The sequence below is a fragment of the Leopardus geoffroyi genome, chromosome D1 (assembly GCF_018350155.1).
Source record: "Leopardus geoffroyi isolate Oge1 chromosome D1, O.geoffroyi_Oge1_pat1.0, whole genome shotgun sequence".
NCBI classification, from domain to species: Eukaryota; Metazoa; Chordata; class Mammalia; order Carnivora; family Felidae; genus Leopardus; species Leopardus geoffroyi.
In genome coordinates, this window is record NC_059329.1 from 45,203,293 (window position 1) to 45,221,869 (window position 18,577).

An 18,577-nucleotide genomic window follows, 5' to 3' on the forward strand; every position below is an offset into this window, starting at 1 on the left:
TTTAAAGTAATTACTGATACTGTTGAAGGAGTGTTTTTTGCCATTTTGTTAATTGTTTTCTGGTTGCTTTTGTTCTTCTCCATTCTTCTTTTGTTCTCTTCACTTGAGGTTTGATAGCTTTCTCTGTGTTATGCTTGAATTCCTTTCTCTTTATATTTTGTGTATCTATTGTAAGTTTTTTATTTTTGGTTATCATATGGATCATATATAACATCCTGTGTATATAGGAGTCTGTGTCAAGTTAATGGTTGAATTTGAGCATGTTCTAGAAGTATTAATTTTTTACTCCCCCCTCTACATTTTATGTATATTATGGCATATTTTACCTCTTTATTTTGTGTACTGTTAACTAATTTCTGTGGATATAACCAATTTTACTACTTTTGTGTTGTAACCACCACACTGGCTTTATAGCTATTAATCTACACATTTACTGTATGTTTTCTTTTACTAGTGGAATCTTTTTCTTTAGTAATTTTCTTCAGTTTATGATCTTTTCTTTTCAATTTAAGAAGTTCCCTTACCATTTCCTATAAGGCTGGTTTATTGATGATCAACTCCTTCAACATCTGTTTGTCTAGGAATCTTTCTCCTTCAATTCTGAATAACATTGCTAGCTAAAGTATTCTTGGTTGTAGTTTTTTGTGGGTTTTTGGTTTATTTTTGTGTATTTTCTGGGTTTTAGGTTTTTGGGTTTTTTGGTTTTATTTTCCCTTTCAGCACATTGAATATATAATGCCATTGAATATATAATGCTTTCTCTGTGGTAGAAAAGTTTCTGCTGAAGAAACAGCTAAGAGCCTTACGGAGTTCCCCTTGCATGTAATTGTTTTCTTTTTTCTTGCTGCTCTTAAAATTCCCTATTTATTTTTCATTTTTTCTACTTTCATTAATATGTGTTTTGGTATGGACCTCCTTAGGTTTATCTTGTTTGGAGCTTTCTATGTTTCTGGCCATCAATGTCTGTTAGAATTTTCACCTTTTATTTATTCAAATATGTTTTATGCCCTCTTGTAGTGAATATATTATTATTCTTGATGATGTCATTGACATCCCTTAGCCTATTCTCATTTTTATCATTCTGTTTTCTTTTTCCTATTCAGCTTGGTTGCTTACTATTACACTATCTTCCAGATCACTGATCTATTCTTCTGTATCTTCTAATCTCCTGTTGATTCCATCCAGTATATTTTTCATTTCAATTATTGTATTCTTCAGCTCTGACTGGTTCTTTTTTATATTTTCTATTTCTTTGTTGAAGTTCTTACTATGTTAATTCACTCTTAAAGTTGAATGAGTATCTTTATGACCATTGCTTTAAACTCATGAGGCACCTGGGTGGTTCAGCCAGTTGGGCATCTGACTTTTGCTCAGGTCATGATCTCATGGCTCATGGGTTCAAGCCCTGTGTCGGGCTCTGAGCTGACAGCTTGGAGCCTAGAGCCTACTTCAGATTCTGTGCCTCCTTCTCTCTCTGTCAAAAATAAACAAACATTTAAGAAATTAAAAAAAAAAAAAACCTCTATCAGGCATATTGCTTATATCTGCTTTGTTTAGTTCCTTTTCTGTGATTGTTGTCTTGTTCATTTATCTGGGACATGTTCCTCTGTCTGATTTTGTCTCACTCTCTAGATTTGTTTCTGTATATTAGATAGGTCACCTACATTGCCTGGTCTTGAAAGTAGTAGTGTTGTGGAGGTCCTGTTGCAGCCTGTAGAGCAATACTCCCTGATTACCAGTGGTATCCTCTGTGTGGGCTCTGTGTACCCTCTCGCTATGGCTAAGCCATGCTTGCTATGGGCACACTGGTAGATGGGCCTGGCCCTCAGCTCAGCTGGCTGCAAGACCCACTTTGCCCACATTCGGCGGGGTTTGGTCCCTGTGTGGCAAAAGAACTAGGTGGGCTCAACACTCAGTGAGCTATCTGCATTTAGCCTTTTTGATAGCTTCAGGCTCATTGAAGGGCAGCGCATGCTCCCTATGCAGGCAGCTAAGAGATCTGGCTGTAGGAACTGTGGGTATAATGATATGTGGTGTTATCTATCCCCCAACACATAAAGGGCAGGTTTCACTTTGGAGGGGTGCTGGTTTCAGCAGGGGTTGCTTTCTAGGTGTGGCAGGGAAGGAGCTGCTTTGAAGGGGTACCTGCTGCAGCAAGCAGATTAGGTGAGACATGTCTGTGGGGAAACACTGACTCCCACAAGCACACAGCTATCTAGGCTCATGGAGGGGAAGGAAAATTGTCTGCCAGAGCTTATGTTCCTGGAGAAATCTCTTATGGATCCCTGCCCCTCAGACACATGTCTTAAAATTAGTAAATCTCTGCCAATCATACCTCAGGACCTTTTCAAACTGCTGCTTCTATGTTATCTCTGAGGCTGAGTTATTTAGTATGCTAGCCCTTTAATGGTGGGTACTTGGTTTTTTGTCTTTCCAGTGCAGGTCCCCAGGGCTGAGGGTGTCTGGTGTGGTGTCTATCTTCTTAATTCTCTGTGCCCGTGAGGTTCCTAGTGGGTAGTTGTACTTGGGGGGGTGGGGGGGAGGTTGGTGCCTGACAATGTCTCTATGCCTCCTGTCATTTTTTAAAAAAATGTTTATTATTTTTTGAGAGAGAGAGTGTGGGGAGGGAGGGGCAGAGGGAGAGGGAAAGAGAATCCCAAGTAGGCTCTGTCAGCACAGAGCACAACCCAGGGCTCCATCTCACAAACCATGAGGTCATAACATGAGCTGAAATCAAGATTCAGACACTTAACAGACTGAAACACCCAGATGCCCCACTTTCTGCCATTTTTGATGTGTCCTTCTCTTGACTAGCTGTGGAAGATTTATTCTGACTCCTGAGGTCTTTTTCATAGTTGTAACACATGCAATTATTGCTTTGGTGTGTCCAGGGGATTCGGTGAGCTTAGGAACCTCCTCCTCCACAGTCCCCAAACTCTAAACTTACTTTCTTATAAAATATTTCTGATGGCTTTTCGCTGTCTTCAGGATAAAGTCAAGGCTTTCCAGGTGTGTGAGACTCTAGTTACAAGCTGTCTTCCCCTTGTCATCCATACTCCCTCTACCTTCCCATGACCACAACAGTAAGGGCTGCCACTGTAGAGAAAGTGGTAGGGGCAAGCAGTATGCTCTAACCTTTTCTGTACTCCTGATTAAACTCTCAAATAGCCTCATGGAGGGGACACTAGAGCAGGGCATAGAACCAAGCCTTCTCTCTGACTCTGAAGGCCTTACTCTTCACCACTGCACCACTCTGTCTCTTTTAGGGCATATGGTTTCTCCCCGATTTTTCCAAGTACCCCACACATCGCCATCTCTGTGGCTTGGCCCTTGTCCAAGTTCTTATCTGGAATTCTTTCCCCCTTTCAACCTGTTAAAATCCCACCCATTTTTCAAACCTGTATTATTGTTATATTCACTTAAGAAACTTAGGGTTTCTTTAACCTTAACATTTATTGTGAAATATATCAATACAACAGTTGTATTTGCTCGAGACATTTTTATTAAAAACAAATTTTGTTAAGGCCCTCTGAGTTTATTCTCGTCTATCCCAGAAAATATCCTGAAATTTGTTTTTATTATTGCCATGCGTGTATATTATTGCCAGGCTGCAATAAATATTCTTATACAGGTACCCATGTATACATGTGTGAATGTTTCTAACCTACAATCTAGTCACAGAGGAATCACTCTGTTGTAGGGTATGCACTACTGTTAACCTCTAGCTCTTGCTAAGTCCAAAGTGGTTGTACATATTTATACTCCCACCAGCAAAGGATAAGAGTTTCCATTCCTCATATCCTTGCCAACACTTGGTATTTTCAACCTTTCAGTATTTGCCAATTTGTTGAAGTAACATGGCATATTTTCATTGTGTTGTTTTCCCCTCATAATTAATTAATTTGATCTGTTTTTTGTGCATTTATCAGATCTGGGTTTTTCCTCTTTTCAGGAATTTTCAATCCCCTTTTCCAGTTTTCTTTTGGTTGTTTATAAAATTTTACTCATAGCTATTACATATGCACACTAAATACTAATTCTTGGCTACATATATTATAAATAGCTTCTCCAAGTCTGTCGTTTATCTTCCACTTTGTTTAGAGGTCTTGGCCACATAAAAGATTTAAATTTTAATGCAGTCAAATCTATTTTTTAAATGTTCTGTTTATCAAAAAAATTATTCTTGGGGGTATCTGGGTGGCTCAGTTGGTTGAGTGTCTTACTTTTTAAAAAAAATTTGGGTTTTTTTAAGTTGTTTTTTTTTTTTTTTATTTTGAGAGGGAGAGAGGGAGAGCAGGGGAGGGGTAGAGAGGGAGAGAGGGAATCCCAAGCAGGCTCTGAACTGCCAGCTCAGAGCCTTATAAGGCACTCAATGCGGGGCTCAAGGTGCCTCGAGTGTCTGACTTGATTTTGGCTCAGGTCATGATCTCACTTTGTGGGATTGAGCCCCATGTGGGGCTGCATACTGACAGCATGGAACCTGCTGGGGATTCTCTCTCTCCCTCTCAAAATAGATAATAAAAATAAAAAAATTATTCTGTGCACAGTGTATTTTATGTTACGCATTCAAGGTTTGGCTCTTCATAATTATGTATTTAATCCACTTGGAAGTCATTGTACACAGTGCTAGAATAGAAATCTCATTTTATTTATCTACAGTTTACTTCTTTCCAAGACCACTTGTTGAATAATATATTCTCTTTCTACTGGTTTTTATGCAACCTATATTATAATTTTTTATATATAGTGGATCTGTTTCTGTGTTTTTCTGATAAAGTCATCTATTTATCTTGCATCAAAGTCACATTGTCTTACTGACTAAATTATGTCAGCAAGACTTATCATGCTTGCCCTGACCTTTACATCTGTTCGTTCTTACAGTTAGTTTCAAACAAATTAATCCTCTTGTATACTTTTACTGAATTTTTAATGTTCCAATTTCATTTTCAGATCACTGGACTTTTAATATTGTCTCTGTACCCATGAATATGATTTATCTTTGAATTTAATGTGACTTATTTTTATCTATTTCAGTAGTTTTATACTTTCTTTACAAAGACCTTTCATATTTTTTATCCATTCATCAGTTGATAGACATTTAGGCTCTTTCCATAATTTGGCTATTGTTGAAAGCACTGCTATGAACATTGGGGGGAAAGTGCCCCTATGCATCAGCACTCCTGTATCCCTTGAGTAAATTCCTAGCAGTGCTATTGCTCAGTCATAGGGAAGTTCTATTTTTAATTTTTTGAGGAAACTCCACACTGTTTTCCAGAGCAGCTGCACCAGTTTGCATTCCCACAAGCAACCAATTTGACAATAAATTATATTTTTAAAAAAAGACAAAACATGATAATCATCAACAACAAAAAAAGACCAGACCTTGCATAGTTTTTAGATCAAATCCTAGGTCTTTTTAGAATCATTATGGTTATTTTATGAATTTATAATTTTATAAATATGGTATAAATTTATATTTTATAAATTATATTTTTGAATTATTTATTCTTGTGTGTTTAAAAATCCAATTAAAATTGACCCTTGATCAACATGGGGATTAGAGCTGCCAGTTCCCCCAAAGTTGAAAATCTTTGTATAACTTCTAACTCCTCCAAAACTTAGCTACTAATAGTCTACTATGGACTGGAAGTCTTACTAATAACGTAATAAATTAGCATATTTTGTGTGTTGTATGTATCCTATATTTTTACAGTAAACTAGAGAAAAGAAAATGTTATTAAAGTCATAACAAAGAGATTGTTAGCACTGTTCTGTTTTTACACAAAAAAAAATTCCATATGTAAGTGGACCCATACAGTTCAAATCTGAGTTAAGGGTCAACTATAATTTCATATAATTGTGTTTATCAAACTTCCTAAACTCTGTTCTAAATTTTTTTTCCATAGGATTTCTTGGATATTTTATATGTAGAATTATATCACCAATAATAGCAATTGCTTTGTTTTTACTTTCTAATTGCTACAGTTTTCATTCCTTTTTCTTCTCCCTGAGATGGCTAGGACTTCCAATGTAGCTAATCTGAAGCAGTACGAGAAATTGTCCTTAACTGTTTCTGATTTAAAGGAATCTATTCTGTCATTTTATAATTATATAAGCTTTAGAGTTTGAAACATACTCCTTATCAAGTTAAGAAAATTTCACGCAATTTTGACTTTGTTAAAACTTTTCATCATAAATGAATTTTGGATTTTATTAGTTTTTTTTTGCATCTGTTATACTCTACATAATTTAATATGCTAATAAAATGAATCACATTGGATATTCAGAAAACAAAACACGGTCAAGATTCTTTTATTAACATTGCTAAATTTACTTTGGTAATACTTTAGCAATTTTGTTCTGACCTATAATTGGTCTGTATAGTTTATTTTTATTATGATGCCCTTGATTGATCTTCATATAAGATATAATGTAAGACCAACTGCATTTATCAATCAGAATAATCTAAGCTGAAAAAAAAATCAGTGGTTAAATGCAACTTTTTTTCTCCTACAACATACACAACTATCCTAGCAGGGGCCAGTTCTTCTTCTAAGTCATACCAGAACCCAAACTGGCAGGTACTTTGCCTCCACCAGTGATCTGTGAGCATTCCAGTAGACGAAGAAAACACAATGAATTACACATTTTCACCTAAAAGAGGAACCTGTTAATTTCACACTTATTCCACTGGCCAAAATAAGTCACAATGCCATGCCTGTCGGGTAAGTGCAACCCCCATGTTCCCAGAAGGAAGAGAATCAAAATATTAATGACTATATTGCTTCACAAATAAGAGCGTTTCTTCTATGTTATCTGGGGAAAAAATTGTATAATTTGAGATTGAGATTGAATCTTCCGGAAAACTCCTGGAAACCCATGCAGATCTGATGCATTTTGAAAGGAACGTGGTTGGAAAATTTTAACAATTCATTCATTTTTGTTAATTAACAGAGGCCTATTTGAGTTTCCTGTTTTTCATTATGTCTACTTCAGCTTAGAATTTTCTATGACATTGCCCATTACATCCAAATTTCCCAATCATTGCCCTCAATTGTTCATGCCATTTCTAATGATTTTTAGAAATATCTAACAGTCTTCACTTTTTTTCATGATAATCTTAACAGAATTTTAACAACTTTATTAGTCTTGTAAGAAGCTAGTTTTTGGATTTTTTGATATGCTTTACTATTTCTTTTATGTCATTAATTCTTTACTTTTTAATTCTTAGCTTTTTAATCTTTGGTTTTTCTTTTATATGAAAGCTTTTATTGATTCTTAGAATGTTTTACTATAATTTGTTTTGATACTTTACATATATTTACACATATATATTTTTTAAATAGTATATGTAGCCATATACATTTTGATATTTTCATTTTGACCTAAATATTTTCCAAATTCTATAATGATTCCTTCTTTAATCAACACATTATTTAGCAATATGTATTTTTGGGAAAAAATTGTATTGGGGATAGTTTTTAATTATCTACTTCTTTTTCTGTTTTAAATTGATGTACAGTAGGGGTGCCTGGGTGGCTCAGTCAGTTGAGCATCTGACTTTGGCTTGGGTCATGATCTCTCAGTTGACAAGTTCAAGCCCCGCGTAGGGCTCTGTGCTGACAGCTCAGAGCCTGGAGCCTGCTTCTGATTCTCCCTCTCTCTCTGCCTCTCCCCCATTCATGCTCTGTGTCTCAAAAAGAGATAAACATTAAAAAAAAATTTAATTGATGTACAGTTGACATGATACTATATTAGTTTCTGGTATGCAACACAATGATTCATCAATTATCATGACAAGCATATCATAATGTATACAAATATCGTCACCATCTGTCACCAAAGTTACTAGAATATTGTTGACTATATTCCCTATGCTGTACTTTTCATTCCCATAACTTCTTTTATAATGGGATGTTTGTACCTCTTAATCACCTTCACCTATTTTGCCTACCACTCTACTTTCCTCCCCTCTGACAACTACAAGTTTGTTTTCTATATTTAGGAGTCATTTTTTTGTTGATGTTTTGTTTGCTCATTTCTGTTTTTTAAATATATTTCACACATATAATATTTGTCTTTCTCTGACTTATTTCACTTAGAATAATATCCTCTAAGTCCATACATGTTGTTTCAAATGGCATGGATAAAGAATATGTAGTATATATATACAATGGGATACTCAGCCATAAAAGTGACTCTTAATGTAATTATAATGTCATAAAACATGGTCTGTAAAATTCTGATTTTGGGTTTTAAGTTATATTTTGTACCTGAAAATATGATCAATATTCATAAATGAATCCTGCATAATTTGAAAGGAATACATATTTTTTAAATGTATATATTTGTTTTGGGAGAGAGAGAGTATGAGCAGGGGAGAAGCAGATAGAGAGGGATAGACTGTCAGTGAAGAGCCTGACATGGGACTCAAACTCATGAACCGTGAGATCATGACCTGTGCTGAAATCAAGAGTTGGACACTTAACCAAGTCACTCAGGCACTAATGTCCATTAGATCAAGCTATTGATTATGTTATTCAAATTTTCTATAACCTTGGTATTTCTTTTTGTTTGCTTTAATTTACTGAGAAGTACCATTCTTTAGTAGCTAGTAATGCAAACTGGCTGGATTCCAAAGCTGTCTCTACTATTTACTAGCTGAGATCTTGGGCAATTTCTTTAACCCCTACATGTCTCAAATTCCTGATCTACAAAGTTAATTGAATAATAACAGTTGGCATATAAAGTAGTTGATATATAATTAAAAATAATGGCTAACTTTGTAATTTATGTCAGCCCTAGAAAATTATTACAAACAGATTAAATGTCTCACTAAATCAAGATTCAGAGTTTCTTAGTTCTCCTGAAGACTCTTAAGAACATATCTGATCTCCTATGTTTTAGTGCCTCTCTCATTTTCTTTCATTTCTCACAGTTGTTTTCTCATTATATCTGTTAAATTCTTTTAGTGCAATGGTATATAATTTATCTGTCTCAAGGAATGGCACTACCATCTTACCAATAACTCAGGATATCAGGATGTTGTCCTTGTCACCTATTTCTCCCTCACTTCGTATGTCTAATAAATAACCAGATCCTGCATTACTTTCCCATCTCTTAAATCCATAGAGTTTGTTTTCAGTTCCAATATTACTTCCCTAATCCAGATCACCTTCATTTTTCCAAAAGAATTGTACTTAGGATACTTGTTTCACCCACCTATCCAACAAATATTTATTAAATATATACTGTGGGACAAGCACTTTTCAGGGTGCACTGGATACAAAGATGAATGAAAAAGAGATGTGTCTCTGCCCTGATAGAATTTATAATACAGTGTGGGAAATAGACATCAATCAAACACTTTCACAGACTAATGGAAAACTGTCTAAATAACAAGAGCATTGAAGGAGAAGTTTCATAGTGCTGTGATTGAGGCCCTTTGAAAAGTTTTTTCTTTCTTCCTCTAGACTGGAAGTCAAGGAAAATGTCTGTGAGAAATGAAAAGGGTGTTAAAAAGGGATGCTTGAATTTATGAGTCATTAACTTTACAATGTAGCTCCAGTGGTTTTCCAGGTTTACATTATATTCCATAATAAGCTTTTTTATATTAAAAAAAAAACACACAATAAATAAGATATTTGAAATAGCCTTGGATCCACTACTTTGTTTCACTTGAGGTGTGTTGAGGTGACAACAGCCCTGTGGCCTACCTGTTATTTCAGTCATGATTCTACATGGTAATGCCCATTTATATGTTGATCTCTTCCAATAGGCTGGAACCCTCTGGAAGACAGAGGTATGCCTTAACTACTGTGCTTCAGACACCAAAACCCTGCTAAGCACTTGGTGGGCCCTACATAAATGTGTTTGAATAAGCTCAAAATAACAGACATTTGGACTCCTTTCTAAATAGCTCATTGCATGTGAATGTCCTCAGGATGCTGAAGGGGAAAAAGAACAGCAAGAACTTGGATCCCCCACCAAAGATACATTTTTAAGTAGAGAGGTTTTTTTTAACCTTCATCATTGTTGAATTTCATTCACGAATGAACAAGAGAACGATAAACTTCAGACCTCACTTACTCCCCCTCCAAAGTGTACCTGGTTATCCATTTGTCCAAATGATTCTTTAATGTGAAACCCTCCATGTGACTTCCAAACAGTGCCAATTATTTTCTGAACAGCAACGAGTCAATGAGCCAAATTATGTGTGTTTTCTTATCATACTCTAATTAAAATTCTTCCCAGTAGGTAAAGTTTCTTAGTGCAACATTAAAATATTACTCTATAATTCAAGGTCATGTTTGCACTGAACAAATTAGCTTAATTCAAGTGTCACATTGATTAGGAATATTGAGTCTATGCACAAATTCTTTTAGTGCTTGGAATGCTCATGGAATGGCTGAGTAATCTTTGGATATTGGCGTTAAAAAAAAAACCTCTGTAGAGGAAGAAAGATGTTGCTTACCTTTCCTTGGGTTACAGAGTGAAATCCAGAGCATGTCTTTTTTTTTTTATAGCCATCAATGATGATTTGAAACATGAACAATGAAGTACTTCTTACTGAAAATAGGTAAATAGAAGATGCTCCAGGCATTCTAGAGAGTGAGAAGTTGCTTAGCATTTAAAATATTATAGGACTAAACAAACTGGTTGCAGACATTAATCTAAAATGCAAAGGATAATCTTCATTAGACATATAGTTTGGATATGTGTCCCTTATTTTGTACTAGTTTATACTTAATATGGAGTGTTCAACTCTTTTACGTCATAAGAAAATATATGCAAGTCCCATATATTAATGATTGGGAATATTAATTTATAATTTTTAAGACAACCAATCTCTGGAAAAAGAAAAGTCAGAAAACAAGGGTTCGTTTGGCTTCATCCTTCATTGAGGTCATAGAATGTTGCCTCTGCTTCTTTGCCTAGGTCCATCACTCCCTCAGATCCCTCTAAGACATCTGCAAAAAGGAACAGTGGTTCTTTTAAAAGCCAGCCAGCCTTCCCGCTGAGCATGCAAGTTCTGCCACTTATGGCTGGAGGTTACTTCCTGTGTGCCATCCTTACCCAACTGAAGGTGTCTGACTGATGCTCTGTGTTGGTAAGTACTGCCACTTATTTTTGACGTCCATTGTAAGGAGAGTATAAGTGCCAAATATTTGCATAACTGTCCAGGCCTATAAATAAATGTAGATTTGTGATTGTATCCCACTCAGCCTTGTTGCTCAGGTTGTTGGTTTACTTTTTTAAAGTTGTCCATCAAGTCTCCAGAGAAAGACCCAGTAAGTTACAAGCACACTCATTCTTTGCCCCCTGTCTACAATGCTGATACCCATGTCTTAAAGTTAGGATTGATTCCAGAAATTGAAAGTATTTCTAGCATCCTGCTGTTTGGGGTGGGTGAGTGTTATAGGCTCCATGAGAAAAGATAAGGTTGGTCTAATTTAAAATCAGCCTGAGTTGTTGCATTAGATTCACAATAGGTTTGGCTACATCAAAGAGTCTCACAACCAATGTTTCAACTATTTAATTTTATGTTTTATTTTCTCCAGGCCAAAAGGTACCCTCAGAGAAAAAGAAAGAGGGATTCACATGATAGTAGGTCTGTCCAGAAGTTTCTAGGGCAGTTTGGGCACTACTGAACAAAGAAATAAAAGTTCACCGGTGCAGAAGAACACACATATTTTGGTAAAATTTTTAGAAGCTACTGGGGAAATGCTTGGATATGGGCTATTTAAACAAATTGTAGAATTAAACTTACTGAATCTTACTGAATTCTTTTCCAAGTATGAGCTTCTGCAATATCAGTTGTCCTAGAACTTACCTGACATGAAATGCAATCAAGAAGACAAGAAGACTATGACCTCAAGCAATTTAAAATAGCTTTCAAATACAATTCCACAAGAAATCAGAAAAAAAAAATACAAGTCTGTCCAGACATGGTTAAATTGTTTCTAAAAAGAATTTTTTTTTCTTTATGTTTTGCATACATTGGAAAGGGGAAGCAAAAAGTATGCATGGTATTTAGTCAGGGAAATAGAGGCTAATCCATGATCTTCTCAAGCCTTCTAGGATGACCTCTGCATATGTTAGCACATAGCCTTAGGTTTCTTGCCTTTGTAGATTCTTGAGACCACAGAGCTGCATCCCTGGGTTGTCTTTATCACAGAGTTCCTGGTGAGTCTACAATGTAGGATACACCTTGGCCCTGGGCTACCACAAGCAGCCATCCTGAATGGATATTTACATGGCTGGATCTGTAGAACTCCCATAAGAAAATAACATTCTTTTTGTGTACTGATCTGGAATTTAAAGCAGTATTCTTCTCCTAAGAATAAGAGAAGAAGGAATTTTGATTTAATGCTCCAACTCAGAAAAGCTTAGAAGTAAACATTTCAGCATTGTCACAGACTTGAATTTGGTAAGGAGAATTAACGTAAGAGAAAAATTCAACATCACGATGAGCAAGCAGCACTGAAACAAATTAATCCAAAGAAATGCATGAGACATAAAGAACTGCAGCATACAAAATGCAGTATTTTGCTGGATGAATTACTTTATGACATTCATGAAATAGAAATGAAGTAATAAAAATGTTTCCTCAAAATATTTTGATTTTGAGGCTGCCTCAAATTTTGGCTAAAAATCTATATTTATCTCAATTTACTAATATCTACAAACTCAGGCTCAATCTTCTATAACATACCTTTATGTCTTCTGGAACTCCTAACATGTATAAACTCTGAGTCGGGTCCTATAGGATATATGACATAGTGAGTAATAATACTAATAAATAATAGACACTTACTGAGAACTTTCCAGGTGCTGACAGTTTTAAGCACCTGACATGTAAGAACTCAATCTTCATAACAATTCTATTAGATGGTCACCATTATCATTTGTTAAAGAAGATGCCAAAGTAAGCATTGCTGAGAGAATCATTCAAAATAGGTCCAGGAAGATACTGAGGAAGCAGGACCTATGCACATCTCCTGTTTGAATTTTAAGAACACCATGAACTCTTGACTTTTGTCAATTTCAACTTGTCAGTGGCACCTGGACCAGCTCCTCCAACACATCTTTCCTCTTTGGACTGGAATAGAGATATAATGGAGCAACTTCTAGCTAAGCAGCCAATACTGTGTCAGTCAATTTAACTCTGGCAGTAGGAACCATAATTCTTTCAAAACAATTTATGTAACCTTTTGAGTGTTGCCCTTACAAGTCTGCACTCCCTGTTTGCAATTCAGAGCACATTTTTGATTTCAATGGACTTTATAGACTGCTTCTTCTGGGTTGCAATTCCTGAGACCTTAAAGAAATATTTTTGGTTGCTTTCCTGCCTCTTGATCTTCTTGGGCAACGTTACATGGCTTAATCTGCAGGATCTAAAGTGCCTGACCGCCATCTGTAGCACTGTTGCCATTTGGGTAAGGTCAGAACAATGGCCCATTGTGCTCTGTGCACTCAGGCAGTTAACTCCAAATTTTTGAAAGCTAATCTGAACCTTTCCAAGTGATTCTCAAACTTAGCTGAAGCTTCTCAACCCTTTCTCTACCTCCACCTCCTCCACCTGTGTAACCTAGTTTAGCTGAACTTCCATTCAATATTGACAACTCAGAGGTTTCTCTAGACCCCTAGTCATCCAGGTTCCTTTTAAAGTTAAATGTAATGAAGGATGCTGAAAGGACTTCATCAGTTACCTGTACTTCTTGGACTAAGGCAGAATTAGAAGCCATTTCTAAGGACTTCTCTGTGGCCTTGAGGACCCTTTAGGATTTGCTAAAGAAATTATTTACTCTGACCTATGAACCTGGGTATTCTGACCTTTATCAATTTATCCATATACTTGGACATGCAAGGGAATAGATGGAAAAAGTAAGGTAGACAAAGCCTTTTGAAGACTTTGCTAAGCAAGAAGCTACAGATAAAACAGGAGCTTTTAAGCTAGCTAAAGATTTATGTAAAACTATCCTAAGATTTTTTTCCCAAAGACTGCATATTGATGAAAAATTTAACAATGTACTCAATGACCAAATGAATTTTATTATTATTATTATTATGACAAATGGGAAAACACTTTTAAAGAATACTCTTGAGATTCATCAGGCACTAATAATCAGGGACATGCAAATCAAAACCACAATGAGATATCACCTCACACCTGTCAGAGAGGCTAAATCAATAACATAAGAAACAAGCGTAGGCAAGGATGTGGAGAAAAAGGAACCCTCCTGCACTGTTGGTGGGAATGCAAACTGGTGCAGCCACTGTGGAAAACAATATGGCAACTCCTCAAAAAAATTAAAAACAGAACTACCCTATGATCCAGGTATTCTACTACTGGATATTTATCCAAAGAAAACAAACACTAATTCAAAAAGATATATGTACCCTTATGGTTTTACAGTATTATTTACACTAGCCAAGACATGGAAACAGCCCAAGTGTTCATCCACAGATGAATGGGTAAAGAAGAAGTGGTATATATATACACAATGGAATATTACTCAGCCATAAAAGAAATGCAATTTTTCCATTCACAATGGCAAGGATGGACCTAAAGGGTATAATGCTAAGTTGAATAAGTCAGAGAAAGACAAATACCATATTATTTCACTCATATGTGGAATTTAGGAAAGAAAACAAATGAACAAAGAAAAAAGAAACCAACATAAAAACAGACTATCACATACAGAGAACTGATGGTTGCCAGAGGGGAAGTGGGCGGGGGGGGGGGGGGGAATGAATGAGATTAAGAATACACTTATCTTGATAACCCCTGAGAAGTATATAAATTGTTGAATCCTATTGTACACCTGAAAGTAATACACAATCTATATTAATTATACTTAAATTAAAAATTAGGGGCGCCTGGGTGGCGCAGTCGGTTAAGCGTCCGACTTCAGCCAGGTCACGATCTCGCGGTCCGGGAGTTCGAGCCCCGCGTCGGGCTCTGGGCTGATGGCTCAGAGCCTGGAGCCTGTTTCCGATTCTGTGTCTCCCTCTCTCTCTGCCTCTCCCCCGTTCATGCTCTGTCTCTCTCTGTCCCAAAAAAAAATAAATAAACGTTGAAAAAAAAAAATTTTAAAAATTAAACAGATCTATAATCTAAGAAAATTTGATGTTTATTAAGTAACTTTAAACAAGTTTACCTTACTAAGTGTATTTGTTTATTTTGAAAGTGAGGGAGAGAGAATGAGTGGGGGAGGGGTAGAAAGAGAAGGAGAAAGAGAATCCTAAGCAGGCTCCACTCTGTCAGCCTGGGACCTCATGTGGAGCTCGATCTCACAAACCGTGGGATCATGACTAGAGTCCCATGCTTAACTGAGCCACCCAGATGCCCCGTGGTTTCTTTACTACTAATATAATCTGCCTGGGTAACAAAAATTCTATGTTTTGTCTGCATCACATCTTCGATTAGTTAAAAGGAAACAAAACAAAACAAAACAAAAAAACGAACTGAGTTTTCTCTATTCAAAAAGAGCTAAGGCTTTTGCAGCTATATCTGTCCTTGAAATCTTTTTGTCACTTCAGTGAAGTAGATAATTAAGTAGCCATGCATCTAATGAAACTTTTGACATTTTTTGACAAGCTTTCCCAAATCAAGTTTGAAATGAAGTCTTTTTGACCTGAAAGAAACTTTGGGACTTTTTTTCTAGAGGGTCCCTGGAATATTTAAAAGTTCTATTAAACTAAGTTTATTTGATATGTTAAATTACATGGGAAGCATTGTCAAATAAGAATACTAAACCCTCTTTATGTTGTATTTGTGTAAGTGTATGGTAAGTGTTCCAAAAATTATATGGAGGTTCTAAAATTCTGACATAAGTTTAATGAGAATCTTCTCCTTATAGCAGTATACCCAATACTCCTACCCCTATTTCCTTTGATCCACAACTGATAAAAAGGGATACACTTCAATTTTACAAAAGCCTGATCAAATCCATAGGGACCAATCATACTACCAAAGAACAGTCTTTCCACAGCATGCTCTAGAAATAAAAAGACATTGAACATTACAACCATCAACCTGGAGACATCATTTATTGGAAAAAACACTTGCACAAAGGTTCTCTCCAGTCTCACTGGAAGGGGCCATACAAGATGGTAATCAACCTTTACACCATTAAATTAGAAGGCACAGATTCATGTTTCTTATTTTTTAAAAAGGCTCTCATATCCAGCTGGACTACTAAATCAACTGGAGACCTCAAATTGACTATATTCTGAAAGAAGAAGCAGACAACATCTGAATACACTGCTTTCCTGAAAGTCAGGACCAGGTCAGTACAATAACTCTTTAATATTTGCCAAAAGTATAATGAAAACTTTTAAATTCATTGAGATCTTTGTTCTACTGTTTACCTGGGTAGGAATTCTTATGAATTTTGCTGTTTGATACTCAGTAGGACTTCTTCTCCTGTGGTAGCCAAATCTCAAAGCTTTCTGTATACCTACTGTTGTTCCCTTCCTGATTTTATATGTATAAATATCCAAATGATGAACTTTTTAATCTTACTAGTTTTTCTTCCAGCTTTCATCTCCTTTGGTACCTAGAATGGTTAATGTTATTATTCAAATATATCAATCACTAGTGGATTGGCCATAATTCCTCTACTAAAAGTTTGCAAAGTAAATAACAACTAGTAGTATGCTAATCTCTGAACTTCTCAGATGTTCCCAACTTTACCATAATTTTTGATAAGGAGCCTTCTGCTATAATCTACAGAGTCCAAGCTTTCATCCCCAAACTCCTATTCCATGCTTTCTCTTGATATCCTATCTAGCTTTTCCTCCCTGCCCCCCCCAACCAAATAATGACTATTAAACTCCTAGAAGACAGATTCTAGGCCCTTGTATCTGCAACACATATGCACAGACCCATATTTGTCTGATAATAATTCATCACTTGCTTACCTGACCCATTCACTTGACTACCCCTTCCCAAGCTTGCCAGCCTAATGAAACTTGTGGGCAACTCCCTAAGACTGATCCTTGACTTGAGTTTGTTTCCTCTTCATTTCCTGTAAATGAATCTATAAATACTGTCAACATGTCTGGCTTTCTCTGTGCACTTGATATATTTTTGTTTGTGGATATAGTCATCAATCTTGGGCTTATAAATGTCTTAACAGTTGGAGAGGCCTTAATAGCTTGTGTTTTGGGGAGAATTTAATATCTTCCTTCACTATTCTCAAAATGACTACAGCCACTACTGCCAAATCTCACACAAGAAAAAGAACATTGTTAATACTTGATATTTACCCTGATGAGGAACCTTCAGGATATGAAGACAATAGTTATGGTCATAGCCAATGCTGCTAACTTCCTGCTAGATATTCCACCAGAGATGAGTTTAAATAATATCTTAGAATCATAGGTTCATGGCTTACAGTAGGCACAGCAGACTTTGAAATTTTGAGAAATGTTGAGAAATTTTAAGAAATATATCTGCTTTTATTAGCTGTGGGTCAGAGGAGGTAGAGGCTAAGTGCATTGGATACCCTGGTGACCATCTCAAAGGATGAGAGTCTGAGTTTCAAAGAGGATGGAATTTAGAGGAAATAACAGTAGGGGTTTGGGCCAAGGTATTTGAAGGGTCTCTACAAATTTTGCCAACTGAGTCTTAATAGTGCCATTAGTGTGTTCAACTAACCATGATGATTGAGGATGATCTGCACACACACACACAAAAAGTGTCATAAAACTAGCCAAACAGAGTAGACCTGTCCAAGGCACATGACCAGTAAATTGATTTCCCCTATCACTCTGAAGTTCAAGAGGATTTCCCCAAGTAAAGATAATTTTTTTTTAACAGAATTTTTTAGCTATAGAAGCAGCAGTGGCCTGAATACAAGGGACAGCTTCAGTCTGGTGAGAAACCATGCAAGGACTAAAACATCCATGACATGAGAAATATACATGAAATCCATCTTCATTTTTTTAATGTTTATTTATTTTCAGAGAGAGGGAGAGAGAGAATCCCAAGCAGGTGTCATGTTCAGCATGGAAGCTGATGTGGGGCTGGATTGCACAAACGTGAGATAATAACCTGAGCTGAAATCGAGTCTGATGCTCAACTGCTTAAGCCACCCAGGTACCCCTGAAATCCATCTTGGTGAACAAGTTTCCCTGGATTGTATTTTGAATAGGTAGGACAAGTGAGGTGAACACTTTTTGTGACCTTATTAATATTTCCCTACCAATATTGGTTTATGAATGCTATCATTGTGTTAGTAGTCTAATGGTTTAATGCAGCAATAGTGGTAAATAGTGAAAATTTTAGAATTTCTGGTAGGGCTAGATATTTTAATTGGTCAAAACTAGAATTCCTTTTATTGAATTAGCAATTACTAGATATCTCTTGTCAATTTTCCAAATTATCATTTGGAAGAACACTTCTTTGGATCATTACAGAGATTTGGCTATTGGTTTCCTTGAGAGTAGCATTTGAGGCAGAAATGTCAGTGAGGTGGTTTCCTTTGAACTCCAGTGAGTTGAATTTGGAAGGCCCAGGGCCTTAATAATAGCCAGAGCCACCTTTAAAAGTATCAAGTATCAAGGG

General features: G+C 36.2%; 2 long non-coding RNA genes across 3 annotated transcripts in view; one reads left to right on the top strand and one right to left on the bottom strand.

The window, feature by feature from the left end:
• Nucleotides 1-18,577, top strand: part of LOC123601051 — a 155,613-nt gene that overhangs the window by 123,816 nt on the left and 13,220 nt on the right. Inside the window, exons 2-4 of the long non-coding RNA XR_006713953.1 lie at nucleotides 10,939-11,110; nucleotides 16,183-16,295; nucleotides 16,547-16,644. This is a non-coding gene — a long non-coding RNA (uncharacterized LOC123601051). The remainder of the gene's footprint in view (nucleotides 1-10,938; nucleotides 11,111-16,182; nucleotides 16,296-16,546; nucleotides 16,645-18,577) is intronic.
• LOC123601049 overlaps nucleotides 1-18,577 on the bottom strand; it is a 177,964-nt gene that overhangs the window by 72,028 nt on the left and 87,359 nt on the right. For both annotated transcript variants that reach the window (XR_006713949.1, XR_006713950.1), the window contains exon 3: nucleotides 10,475-10,569. This is a non-coding gene — a long non-coding RNA (uncharacterized LOC123601049). The remainder of the gene's footprint in view (nucleotides 1-10,474; nucleotides 10,570-18,577) is intronic.